Source organism: Vicugna pacos, chromosome 24 (genome assembly GCF_048564905.1).
Source record: "Vicugna pacos chromosome 24, VicPac4, whole genome shotgun sequence".
In the NCBI taxonomy this organism is placed as follows: domain Eukaryota; kingdom Metazoa; phylum Chordata; class Mammalia; order Artiodactyla; family Camelidae; genus Vicugna; species Vicugna pacos.
This window is the reverse complement of record NC_133010.1, coordinates 19,624,885-19,638,218: the sequence shown is the minus strand read 5'-3', so window position 1 is coordinate 19,638,218 and position 13,334 is coordinate 19,624,885. Positions and strand designations below refer to the sequence as shown.

At 37.3% G+C, this 13,334-nt stretch overlaps 1 long non-coding RNA gene across 1 annotated transcript in view; it reads right to left on the bottom strand.

The window, feature by feature from the left end:
• Positions 1 to 12,713, bottom strand: part of LOC140689013 (uncharacterized) — a 143,089-nt gene extending 130,376 nt beyond the window's left edge. Inside the window, exon 1 of the long non-coding RNA XR_012063872.1 lies at positions 12,504 to 12,713. This is a non-coding gene — a long non-coding RNA (uncharacterized lncRNA). The remainder of the gene's footprint in view (positions 1 to 12,503) is intronic.
• Between the last annotated feature and the right edge of the window lie 621 nt (positions 12,714 to 13,334).

Genomic DNA, 13,334 nt, shown 5'->3' with positions numbered 1-13,334 from the left:
CTAGCAAAATCTCACTTCTAAACAGACCTGGGGACAAAAAGTGGGCAGGAGGACCAACGGAAAGGGGGAATCTCCCTTCTGTGGCTCAACATGATTTGATACTAGGACCTTCAAAGTCTGGAAAAGAAAATCGGGTTGACTCATAAACAATCAGGGACTAAAATACTTCTGGTTTCCTTTTATTGTACTTCTGAGAACCAATCAATTATGTTCAGCACTCTGGGTGATTGGTGAGGTTTTTTTAAAGCTGATTCAGGAAACTTAGTGAGTTTTCTAGACAGTTCTTTTTGGCATTTCTGCCTAATATTTGTCACCCAATTATAAAGGAATAGAAGAGGCTCTTCCCAAAAGAAGGAAGCCAATCAGTCAGCAAGACTGCTAGGTAAAACACCAAAACAAACAGAAAAAGCTGAATTCTCACACATCACTACAGGGCCCATTTCCAGAACAGAACCTGAAAGGTAAGGCAGAAAGGAGGCTGGAGACACCGCTCTGGGGCACGGCCTACTGTTTAGTCTCAAGTGGCTGAAGTATGCCTGTGCTTCAAATGAAAGGATGTTGAGCTATTAAACAAGACCTGTGTAACCCTTAAATAAATAGAGAAGGGAGCCAAAAGCTGGTGTAGTCATAATACCTTACACTTCTTTAGCATGTGTGGTGTTGAGAGCATCTTTATAAACATTATACATTTTGATTGATTCTTCATCACAATCCAATTAGGATTAGCCCCATTTCTCACAATTTTGTAGCTGAAAGGCTGCCAAAAAGATCGTCTAAAAACAACTAGGGACAAAAGAGAAACTTTTCCACTCATGTTGCAGGTTCAGAAAAATGCTCTCCACCATCATCCTTCTAAACACATGCATGGAAATACTGGAGAGTCATCGTTCTTCCACTTTTCTTACTCCAATGCTTTATAGAAGTCAAAACTTGAAGGATACTCCACAAGATCTATTAAAAAATAATTTCTTCTCCCTTCTTGTGTCCTGCTGAATTTGAGACCCCAGCATAAAGCTAACAGGTAAGATAATGGGAATAACAGCCCCACATGTTTACCATTTATCTCATCTACCAGGAAACGGACAACTAAATTTCATCGTCTGTAATAATTAGTGCTTGCCACCTAGATGCCTGCTAATTCTTTCTTTGATTTAGGAAAACACAAAAAGCTGTTTTATTCTGTAATATGTATACAGTTGCAACTTTTTTTTTTATTTTTTGGAAATCGATGTGGTATAAATCTTAAACAACGATAACAGAAGGCAACAAAAGTCTCCAAGAATAGTATTATCATATAGATAGAGGTTTAGATTGATAGGCAAAAAACCAAAAAACCAAGAGTTTTCTACCGATTCGCAGCAACTTTGTAGTTTTCTCCTCTCATCAACAAGAGGTGGTAAGATAGAATAACTCTCTCTTGGGACGCGAAAGACCAGGAGTCTAGCTTTCCTGTGCCTGCAACTTTAGGTATATATAGAACCTCTGGATAGTGCTCCTGAAATGGGGAATAAAAACACATTACCTATTTGAAAGCAAAGAACTGGATCAATTTGCTTATAGTCTTTTTATTTCTTAAGACCTATGGCCCTTTCATCCTGCTCCTGGCATATATCCAGAAGGAACCCTACTTCAAAAAGACACCTGCACCCCAATGTTCACAGCAGCACTGTTTACAATAGCCAAGACATGGAAACAGCCTAAATGTCCATCAACAGATGACTGGATAAAGAAGATGTGGTATATTTATACAATGGAATACTATTCAGCCATAAAAATGACAACACAATGCCATTTGCAGCACCATGGTTGTCCCTGGAGAATGTCATTCTAAGTGAAACAAGCCAGAAGAGAAAGAAAAATACCATATGAGATCACTCATATGTGGAATCTAAAAAAAAAAAGAAGAAGAACATAAATACAAAACAGAAGCAGACTCATAGACATAGAATACAAACTTGTGGTTGCCAAGGGGGATGGAGGTGGGAAAAGACAGACTGGGAGTTCGAAATTTGTAGATACTGACAGGTATATGTAGAATAGGTAAACAAGATTATACTGTATAGCACAGGGAAATATATACAAGATCTTGTGGTAGCTCATAGTGAAAAAGAATGTAACAATGAATATATGTATGTTCATGAATAACTGAAAAATTGTGCTGTACACTGGAATTTGACACAACATTGTAAACTGACTATAACTCGACTAAAAAAAGTTAAAAAAAAAAAAAAAGAAAAGACCTATGGCTCTTTCATCAAAGCATTTAACTCTAAAACAATCAGGTGGATTAATTCAAACCCAAACCACAAAAATGTGCCTAAAACTTTTTTAACAGTCAGACCTTCACATGGATTTGCACTGCTGTTTGGGAGAGAAGTAAAGTAAATCACAGTCTTTCTGTCTGGCTCTCAAACTGTGGCTCATCCTACAAAAGTAACCCAAGCACCCACCATGGGTGAGGCACAGAAGATGAAAGCTTGCTGTCTTGGGACTGACATAGAAAGAGGACTGGTCATTGATCTTAGAGAAATTTTCCTTTCTAAGCACATATTTCTAAAACTCCTCCTTTGCTCTTATGTTTCCTGAGTTACCATAAACTGAACCCACACAAACAACTTTTATTTGTACCTTCTTCACATGCTGGGTTGAAGAGCTACACTATCTTAGATTCCTAACTAGCCTCCTAGCTCCCTGAGATAAGTATCTGTTCGTTCCTCATCCTTCCATCCTCCATGATATTTAACTCAGTGCCTCGCCTGCAGCAGACACATACAAAAGGTTGAACTGAATTGACCTGACTTCATTATTCAGCTGACTCTTTCAGCTTTTGCTAAATATTTCTTAGTTCTAGTTGGGAGCCAAAGCATTGAGAAGATTTTACTAACAACTAAAAATAATACTAAAAGTATCTTCTAACCCAGAAGAGATTATGTCTATCTCAAATTAAGAACAGATGAGAATATTAAAATGTCCATTAGAGTACTGTAAAGTGCTCCAATTTTTTGTCTGTTTCTGTCATGAATCAGGGATCCCATTCGGAGTTCATCTGCAATTTTAAATTTGCATAAGAAAGGCTTGCATTGCAAAACATCAGATCGTTTTGCAAATTCAAAATATCCGGGTAAATTATTCATTCGTATTTGTATTTGTAAATTTTTTTTTTCAAAACCGCTTTTAAAACCATAGGCTTGTTCTTCATAAAGCTTTGACTTGGGAATTTTTGACACTTCTGAAACAGAAGGTGTAGGAAACTATGGAAGGTGTAATTATCCCTGAAAATAAGAGAAGTGATGCCTACGGAAGATACTAAGCTTGTTCAAATATCTCTAGGTTGCTTATGAGGAGGTTTAACTCGGTGTATTAACTGTAGGGTTCTAGCACATGGTTTTCATCTAATATGTTTTCAATAAAAAGATGCCGATCAATCTGCCTAATCTTCGATAGGGTCTCCAGTACCATTTTGATGCCTCAGAGGAAAACTGATTTGCTTTTTACAGAATCCCTCTCAGTGAAATGCTGTGAGAAACCCACAAACTCTATATATAAAACACGAGAGCTCCCTCTACAGCGGTTACCAGCAAAAGTGCCCTCCAGCCGGTTGTCCTATGCTGAGACCCAGACAGAAGCCCACAAACAAAACAAAAACAAGAGCAAAACAAAAGGAAACTCTGTTGGCTTCTTTTCATGAGTACAAAACAGGGTGGGAATGAGAAGGTAGAGCTAGTCCGTTTGCCAAGCAGAGAAGGGTGATGAAAGAGAAGAGATTGTGCAAGAGACTGTACTGTGTGTAAGCAGATTACTGCTTGTATTCTGTATGAAGTTTTCCTGTAATAACAATGACCAGTTAGGTTCATCTCAAGCTATTCATATCGGTGGGTTTTTGTCTTGTTCTGATGTTTTGTTTTGTTCTGTTTCGTTTTGCTTTAAGGTGGGAAAGGAATAGCAGAAGGGGCATCACAAAAAGGAGGAGGGAGAAAATTATAAAACAAGACAGAAGCAAGCCGGACTTCCCAGCACCACTGCAGAGGCCCATCCCACCACATTCCTCGGGGTGTGATCGACTGGCCAGATGAAGAGCCTCAAGGTCATCAAAGGAAGGAGAAATGAGGAGTTGCCTGAATTTGTGTTGATTGGTGCATTGCGCAGAGCAAGGATGAAATGTAAAACTCAAAGGGAAAGGGCAAAGTAGACGAGGAATTATATTCCTGAAGAAACCGTGCAGCTTGAGAACTGTGAAATGTCATTGGCAGGTAGCCCATTTCCTTTAAGAAAATGTGAAGTATGTGCACTGCAGACAAAGGGGACCCACTGTAAACATGGCTCAATAACGCTTTCAAACGACAGAGAGAGAGAGAGAGAGGGTTCATATTTACTTTCAGAGACGTTGGATCACCCTGCCTTGCACTGAAAGAAGGAAATGTCTCTAACGCCTTAAAATCTTGAGTGCATACCACATACCACAAAACTCGAATATAGCTGTAATGAGCACCGCGGTCCCTGAAAGGGAAGCAACTCAGCCAAAACATGCGTGTGGGTGTTATGTTCTGATGACTTCAATTTATGCCCCCTTTTCAGACACCCTAGTATATTCCTCTATTTTAAAGTAAATATATTATTGGAATTAGACTCTTTTTTAACCTTCAATCCAGAATGAAAAGTGAGTGAGAACTTTCTGTCCACCCCTTACACCTGCTCTCCACCTACTCAAAGGCAACCTAAGCGCTAACAGTGTTTAAAGGCCTCAGTCAGATTCTCCTAGAAAAAATAGCAGTTGGGCATAGACAGAGACAGAATTCTGGAATATGTAATCTTCTATAGTACTTTTTATTGAGAGAAAGAGAAGAAGGAGGGAGAAAGCAAATTAACAGAGGATTAAAAAGTGAATAGATGTCTGGTGAACAGGTCAACAAAATCTGGTATATCCATGTAATTGAACCCTATCCAGCAATCTAAACAGGAATAATATACTGTTACGTGCTGCAGCACGGATGGGTTTTAAAAAGACTATGCCAAGTGAGAGAAGCGGATGCAAAACCCTCCTCACCCCATATTGTATGATTCCATTTATATGAAATGTCCTGCACAGATAGACAAAAGGTAAAATAGTATTTGCCTGTGACTGAGGCTGGGAATGAGGATTAACTGAAAATGAGAACATGGGACCTTATTGGAGTGATGAGAAGATTCTGAGACTGAATGATGGTTGCCCAACTTGGTAAATTTACTAAAAATCATGAATTGTATACTTTATGTGAGTGAATTTTATGGTATATAAATTATAGCTTAATTAACTTTTTTTTAAGTAAATGGACAATCTGGTAGAAGCAGTCACTAATTTGATTTTATAAGATTTTAACAAAAGAAAAAACATTTTTAAAAATGAAAATAGATGACTACCTTTTAAACTCCCTTGAATAGGTCTACACCTAATCTAATTAATAATAACACTTTTTTTTGGTCCACCCCATACTGGAGTTATGTGTGTATGTATCTGTCTCTCCCGCTAGACTGTGGGATTTGGGAAGAGGCGACCCCATTGTATTTATTTTCTACCATTTCTACCATTCTCAGTGTTATGCACAGTGGTTTTAACAGAGTAGATACTTAATATATTCTGATTTGAAAACAGGATCTTTAGGAAAGGAGAAAGAGCTTAAATGGGACAAGAGAAAAGTTATAGTATGCAGATGGACTTGTTTTCGCTAGAAAACCAACTTCCAAATAAAGGTCTATTCAAGACAAAGCAGCTCTGGAGAGAACACAAGTTTTTATGGGAAGGAAGAGAAGTCTAGGTAAAAATGAAGTGACAGAGACAAAAATTTATCTATTAATATATCACAGAATAACCCCTTCATTTATGCACATATTTTTCCAGTGTATCACCACCACCCTTAACACACACACACACACATATCCAGGTGAGAAACCACACACAGAAGTAGAAGGCAATGGTGAGTAGAGGAACACATCTTAAATTGGTCAATATGTATCAAGGAATGCCATGCTGTGCATGACATTTTACTGCAATGACAACTCAGCTCGACATGACTCTTCTGTGTCATAAAGGATGGATACCTTTGGAACCAGAACCACCAACTAGAATGGTCAACCAAGAGTTTCTGCTAGCCATATAGTGGATCTCATCTCTTGGACAAAGCTTTGTTAAGACTTTAAGATTCAGGAGTTACTCCTAGGGGCAGAGTCCATGTATCTACCCATGTCGGCAGCTGCTTAGGACAAAAGCTCACATATAGAAATAACCAAGTAAATATTTAGATTTGAAAAGTAAAGAAAAGAAGGAAAGGAGGGAGGGAGGGAGAGAGGGAGGGAGGGAAATAGAGAGAACTTTTTCAGTCCATAGAAACAATTTTATTACAGTAAGTTAAGGAAGGGAGGGAGGGAGGAAGGAAGAAAGGAAAACAACAAGCCTTGAAAAAAGAAAAACAATTAAAGGGGTAGAAAAATAGCATCAATTCAATTTTACAGTTAGTTTGGGGGGGGGCTGGGGAACCTAAGGGATGACAACTGTTGTCATGATTTTAAAAGAATTATTATGACAAAACATTGAATAAGTATTCTAATTCTCCAAAGAGAAGAAAAACAAAGAAAATACACTTAAATTGCAAAAGAAATGAAGGAAGGAAGGAAGGAAGGAAGGAAGGATGGAAGGAAGGAAAGAAGGAAGGAAGGAAGAAAGAAAGAAAGAAGAAAAAAGAAACTTCAATTAGCCACAAAGCAAGCTTGTCAATAAGGGTAACACACAGGTTCCTAAGGGAGCTCACACACCATTCACTCCTACTGATGTCTGAGAAGGCAATTATTCTTTTTCTCAGTTGCAGTAAATATAGACCCATCCAAGGCAAGAAGCTGAACCAGGAACCACTTCTGTTCCCTTCCTGATCTCTGATTTTATTCAATTTTCTGTTGCTTATCTTCTAAATGTGCTTGTAATAACCTGCCCTCTTGCTAGCACCTTCTTGTAAATGAGATGCCTATCTGGGTTTATCCCAGCTAAATAAACTGAATTCAATAAAACCCATCCTGGGTTATCCTCCAGGAGAGTTATTACTCCACTAACATGCTACTGTTGCTACCGTTACCTAATGCTTTAACTTCTCCTCTAGGCTTGAGTTATGCTACGTTGTTGTATATCTAAGATAAGAGGCTGTCTGGAGTCTGTTCAATGTTATCGCATAACACACAGTGACTTTTTTATTGAAGGCACTCCATGAGTACCTCTGCACTGAGGCAGGTTTTATTGAAACTAATTCAGAGACTCTGTGGGTGTGTGCGCGTGCATGCGTGCGTGTGTATGCGTATGTGTATGTGTTCGTATATACATATATATTTAAGAATATATGATTTTTTAAAGATAAATGCTGAACTGAAATGATGTTACTCTTCACAGTAAGCTAATAATCTGCATTAATCTGTCAGACCTGTGTTTAATCTAGTTTAAAGCTTAAAGTGAGGACCCTAGTCTCTTAAATACACGCCAGCACAGTGGGAGCTTGCTGTCTCTCCATGCTAACCAACACAGCCCCTGCCCAATTCCTGCCATTTCGGATCCCTGAAGATGCAACAGTTCCCAACCATAAGGTCCCCAGATTCTAGGCCTTCACGAAATTACAAATGGGGTGTTCTGATGGAGTGTCCACGTTTCAAAAGTCCTAATGGAAATTTTACATCTCCTACAAAGATTACAATAGGCAAATGGTCTGCCCTCTTTGGTTTTGAGTTTTACCAAGTCCTTGAATAATCTTGAAGGTCTCATACTTATCAGAGCTCTGGTTAGCAGCGTGCATGATTTTGATGAATCAATTACTGGGGGGAAATTAATTATTCCTTAAAGCTGTAGTTTGATAGGAGAAAAATATTTGAAAACTTAGGAGTCACAAAAGAAAACTTATGTAAGTTCCCTGATGACAAAAAGGCTTGGTATCCCTACCACGAAAACAGCATCAGGGGACAGGAGAGCACTGGGAATCATTTATTAAGTGAAGGCATACCCAGACATCTTATCAAATAAAGTCTAACTGAAAAAAGAGTAAAAATGCATGCCATACGCCTTCTACTTCCTGTCCCATGATTCAGAGCCCAAATCCAGCATGAACTAAAAAAATTCTACAGCAGTTTCTTTACTACATAGATCCAGATTTCTGAGGCAGCCACAGAAATATTCTACATCTTTATCTTCTGCCCATCTTGTTACATGCATACAGAGAACACAGCTTCTGGGGGGAAAATTGTGCAACAAGTCGGTGGAAGATTTTCATTAGCATTTTTCTGCTTTCAACCAGCGACAAAAATAGGAAAAATTTCTCCAGCTTTTTAAAAAAAAGTTTTTTATTGAAGTATAGTTGGTATACAATGTTGTGTTATCTCTAGCTTTTGCTGCGTGGTAACTATGGGGTTTTGTGTATTCCATCACTTCTGAGTACTGAGGAAACAAATAAGAGTTGGAAAAGATACCACCTTAATAAAGCAACATTGTCACAGGAATGCCAGCTATAAACTGGAAGTTGGACCCCTCTGAAAAGCTGACCTCCAAGCTGTAGATCAAATAAAGGAATGTGTCCATCACATGATACAAAGAGGTTGAAAATCCACACATTTTATGTGTATATTCATAGAATGGAAAATTATTCAGCCACAAAAAGGAATGAAATACTGACACATACTACAAAACAGATGAATGTTGGAAACATTATGCTAAGTGAAAGAAACCAGAAGCAACAGATCACATAATATATTATTCCACTTATATAAATATTCATAAAAGGTAAATCTATAGACAGAAATTACAGTCATGGCTTCCTAGGACTAGGAATGGATGGGAATAAGGAGTGACTGCAAACAGGCATGAGAAATATTTCTGGGATGATGCAAATGAATCACTGGATTGTGGGAATGGTTGCAAACTCTGCAAATTCACTGAAAATCACTGAATTGTACATTTTAAATGAGTGAATTTTATAGCATGTAAATTATATCTCAATAAAGCTATTAAAATATTCTAAAATTTCTTGAATCATATGACACGTTCACTGCTGCATCCTCAGTGCTCAGCACAGTTCCTGACACATAGTAGGTGCTTAGTACCTGTTTACTAAATAAGTGGATGAATAAGTGAATGAAGTAATAATCAAAGAGTTAGCACAAAAACCAGTTTTGTGACTTACAGAAAGACCTGTGCGTGCATGTTGAAAACATTCATTATATTCCAAGCAAAAAAATTTATGAAGCACAAACCTAGTTATTCCAGTCTTTTTAAAAATATCATATTAAAAAAGAATTGCTACACAAATTCAGAGAAAAGGAAAATCTTTACAAAGGGGAGCCTAATATTTTTTCTATGCAACAGTCAATATTAGAAGAGAGTGGAGGAACATATATAAAATTCTGAAGGGAAGAGAGTAACCTCCAAGCACTTTCTTCCCAGCTAATTCGTCTTTCAGATGGGAAAGGTATTTTCAAATGTGCAAGACTTTAAAAGTATATATTAACTATATACCCTTCTTGAAAAATGTTACTTAACATATCAGACAGTATAGGCTAAGTGAAGGTACAGCTACTAACAACCCCAAAATCGCAGTGGCTTAAAACAGCACAGGCTGTCCTTTGATCACACTCAGACCTATGGGGGATGGAGGAGCTGGGATCATATGCTGTTTGTTGTTATTCAGAGATCCAGGCTGATGGAGAAGTTTCATCTTGAACTTCCCTAGAGGAAAAGAGAGCTCTGAACAGTTCCCATGGGCAAATCCAAGTCCATTCACTACTCACTGGCTAGAACTAGTCACATATCCTCACTTAACCAAAAGGGGTTAGGGTATGCAACTCTAACACTAGCTTGCCCCCAGGGCAGGGCAGAGAGTGGAGTAAGGACTGCTCCAGTGGCTGCCTGGTTTCCCGAACCACCTCTGCTCGCAGAAGAACAACAAACACTCCAGCCCAGCTTACTCCACATCACAGTGTGTCACTGGAACTAGGGCCACAATGACCTGGGAGAAGGCTCAAGCGTGAGACAAAGAGGCTGCTCCGTCCTGGGGCAGCATCTGGGTGGGGCAGCAGCAGCCATTGTTGGCGCTTACTCAAACAGCGCATCAGAAGCAGCCCAGAACTCTGATGGCGGCTGGTTCAACACAGCTCACAACCGATTCATGCCAAGAGTCCACACCAAGAGTTCACACAGACCACCTGACCCACAGCAGCTCTACAACAGGGTGGAGGCAATGGAGGCTGTGGAGACTGATCAGCTGTGAGCGACAGAGGAGACTTGGACCCAAGGCTGCGTCTGAACAGAGCGAGGGTATTACCTCATACCTGTCAGAATGACTATCATCAAAAAGTCTACAACTAACAAATGCTGGAGAGGATGTGAAGAAATGGGAACCCTTGCACACTGTTGGTGGGAACGTAAATTGATGCAGCCACTATAGAAAATAGGATGAAGATTTCTTAAAAAACTAAAAATAGAACTACCAGATGACCCAGAAATTCCAGTCTTGGGTATATATCCAGAAAAGACAAAAATACTAATTTAAAAAGATACATACACCCCAGTGTTCAACAGCAGCACTATTTATAATTACCAAGGTATGGAAGCAACCCAAGTGTCCATCGACAGATGGATAAGGAAGATGTAGTGTGTGTGTGTGTGTGTGTGTGTGTGTGTGTGTGTAATATATATATTACAGCACAGAGAACTATAGCCATTATTTTGAAATAAGTTTTAATGAGTACAACTGATAAAAATAGTGAATCACTACACTGTGCATCTGAAACCAATATAATACTGTAAATCAACTATACTTCAATTTTAAAAAAAAGCAAGACATATGGATATCTACAGTAGACTATCCTTCTCCTTATGAGTTTTATAAATCATTTTTGATGATTAAAACAAAAATTATAATATCATATGACATTTTAGATATTTAAACATAGGCAAAATAAAGGAACCTAAGTGAAAATAAAATTTCCACACTTCATCAGAAGTTGTAAAATGTTGATACTAGAATGCAATGAGTTACATATGCATATTCTAATACCCAGAGTGACCACTAAGAAAATCAAACCAAGAGATATACTAAAAAACATCATAAATATGTTAAAATGGTATCCTAAAAATATGTGCAAGTAATACATAGAAAGATTAAAAAAAAGAGAGAGAGAGAGAACAGCGGATCAAGAAACAAGAAAACAAACAGAAAAGAAGTAACAAATGGTAGCCTTAAGTTTTAACATATTGATAATTGCCTTAAATATAAATGATCTAAATACATTAGAAAAAAAGGTAGAGAGTGAATATAACTATATATTGCAGTTACCATAGGACCTAGCAACTGCACCCTTGGGCATTTATCCAAGAAAAGTGAAAACTTGTGTTCATACAAAAACCTGTACACAAATGTTCATAATAGCTTTGTTTATAATAGCCAAAAACTAAAAACACAGATGATGCTCAATGGGTGAATAGCCAACATACTGTAGGACATCCATACTATGGAATATACCAAATAAAAGGAACAAATTATTGACACACACAACAACTGGGATGAATCTCAAAGGAATTATACTGAGCAAAAAAAGCCAATCCCCAAAGATTACATATGTATAATTTCATTTATGTAACATTCTTAAATTGAAAAAATTATAGAAATGGCAAAAAATACATGACGTCTATAAGATAACTGGAAATTTAAATACTGAGTAATAGAAAAAAATTTTTTAAATGTTTAGTTGTGATAATGTCACTATGGTTATTTTTTAAAGGTTTGATATTTAGGGATGCATATTGAAATATTTAAGAATAAAATATGACATCTGAGGTTTCCTTCAAAACAATATAAAGAACAGATGGGAGAGTGAAAAGTATAGGATTGGCTGTGGATTCATGATTGTTGGGGCAGAAATAGGTATGTGGGGGATCATTAAATTGTTCTGTCTACTTTTGTATGTATTCAAAGTCTCCATTACTATTATTATTATTAAATAGTAAAAGCACTTGGAAAAAAATTTGTAAAAGCTAACTGTAGATGTTACATTATTTTAAATAAATGTACAACATATGAATTTAATTTGTCTTATCTAAACCTAAGATAATATTAACAAAGACCAAGAATAGCAGGGTGGGAAGGAGAAATTTAAATTGCTAAAGGATTTGTTTTAAATAGAGATAACTCAAAAGACACCTGTTAATTCTGATTCTGTCTGAATGTAATATTACAAATAATAAACCAAAAGACTGGTAAACCATATTACTCTAAATCTAAAATCACAAGAAAGCACCATTGTAAGAAGTTTTCATAGGAGATTTAAACCAAAGTTTTAAGAAACAGGTAACTCTTGTATTACTTAAACTTACCCAGAATATACAAAAAGAAGGTGCATGAGTTATCTATTGTTGCTTAACACATTGCCTCAAAACTTAGTGACTGAAAACAACAAAATGTACTATCTCACAGTTTCTGTTAGTCAGAAATCCAGGAGTGGCTTACCTGGATGGTTCTGGCTCAGGATTTCTCTCCAGGTTACAGTCAAGATGTTGGCAGAGGCTGCAGTCACCTTGAGGTTCCACTGGAAGTGGCTTTACTGCCAAGCTCATTCACATGGCTTTTGGTGGGCCTCAGAAGACCTCTTCCAAGCTCACTCATGGTGGCTTCCCCATGGGCTGCCTCGTAGCATAGTAGCTGGCTTCCCCCAATATCAGCAACCTAAGAGAGAGCATACAAGATAGAAGGTATAGTATTTTTATAACCTAAACTTAGAAGTGACATCCCATGGCTACTGCCATATCCTATCCTATTCAACAGAAATAAGTCAAAAATTCAATCCACATTGAAGAAATGGAGATTGTCCAGGAGTAAGAATACTAGAAAGTAGCACCATGTTAGAGGGTGCCTATCATAGAAGGCAATCCTTTAAGAGCGATGTATGAAATCAGTGATACCAAAACCTGAAAGGAACATCAAAAGAAAATTACTGACTAATCTCACTTATGAATATCAATGCAAAAGTCCAAAATAAAATATTAGTAGACAGAATTCATACCATATGAAAAGAATAATATACCATGGCCAACTGAGGTGTATTCCAGAATTTCAAGTAAGGTTTTATACTATAAAGTGTATCAATAAAAACCACCATGTTAATATAATAAAGAAAGATAATTTGATTATTTTACATATGCCAAAAAGGAATTTCATATAATTCAATACCTATTGTTGATGGAAACAAAACTGCTCAACAAAATAGACAAGGTTTAGTAATTAAGATAGGCTAAATTGCTATAATAAGTGAATCTAATTGACAATGGCTATATTGCAATA